The sequence below is a fragment of the Orycteropus afer genome, unplaced genomic scaffold (genome assembly GCF_000298275.1).
Source record: "Orycteropus afer afer isolate SDZICR_OR568_19922 unplaced genomic scaffold, OryAfe1.0 scaffold00242, whole genome shotgun sequence".
NCBI classification, from domain to species: domain Eukaryota; kingdom Metazoa; phylum Chordata; class Mammalia; order Tubulidentata; family Orycteropodidae; genus Orycteropus; species Orycteropus afer.
Window position 1 is genome coordinate 5,154,604 of NW_006921829.1, and position 1,141 is coordinate 5,155,744.

Genomic DNA, 1,141 nt, shown 5'->3' on the forward strand with positions numbered 1-1,141 from the left:
GATAGTGGTAGCCAGGCACCATCTAGTTCTTCTGGTCTCATAGTTGTATAGGTTGCAGATCGGATGGGGTACCAGTCACTAGGACTGATTGTTTCCGTTAATTTTGGTTTTCTTCTTTCTTCTTTGCTCTTGACGAGGAGAGACCCATCGTTGACATAATTTTTAAGAATATTAGTTCTTTCTGACAAACAGGATTGCATGAATATGAGGGGCACAGGGGGAGGGTTACTGGGCAGTGCGGGGAGGAGGCTGGGTTAGGGTTGGGCATGGTAAATGGTGAGTGAAACTAAATAATATGCATGTAATGTTGAATGTAAAACAAACTCTTAAAAAAAAGAAAAAAGAATATTAGTCCTTCCTGAAGTGAAAGAATCCGTTTTTGCTTTTCTAAAAATGACCTAGAAGCATGGTACAAGGCAACATAAAAGGGAAAGATAGACTTTTAAAAATTTAAAGAGGTTTCATGACCAACTGAAAAGGTAGCTCATTGTAGAACTAAAATAGTTTTCTCAAGAAGAGCTGGGGTGCTAATGTTTCAAACTTGGCAATCAATCTCCATGTTTAATATAAAACAGCCACAGAAGAGATTCTTCGTACAACCGAAAAACACACCTAAACCCAAGGACCCCAAGAACAAATGTCTTCCTGAAAGTAATCTTTTGAAGTTTCCATCTTGGGACTTGTGCTTCCCTAATACAAATTTTAAGTTCTTGTTACTATCACTGTGCTGTGCTATGTCTGTTCCAGGGTACACCAGTTTCAAAGGACATTTTAGAGAAGGTTGATAATCACTAAAAAGGATGGGTTTCACTTAAAGGAATTCCCACTGACAAAATCTGGACAAGTTGAGCACTTAAGTAATTAAATACAATTCTAAACCATTAAAAAATGAATTCATGAATCCAGAATAACTAAAAAATGACTACACAAATAAGTAAATAATTGAGGGAGAGGGGAGGTCTCTTGCTTAGAGTTGAATGCTGAAGGCTAAGTGGTAAATGTGGAGGGATTGCTGCAGTTGAAAAATAATCATTTTGCAGCCATCGTGATAAAGATGGGACCCCAAATCAAACCTACCCCCATCAAGTCAATTCTGACTCATAGTGACTTCCGTTGAGTTTCCAAGGCTGTAAATCTTTTT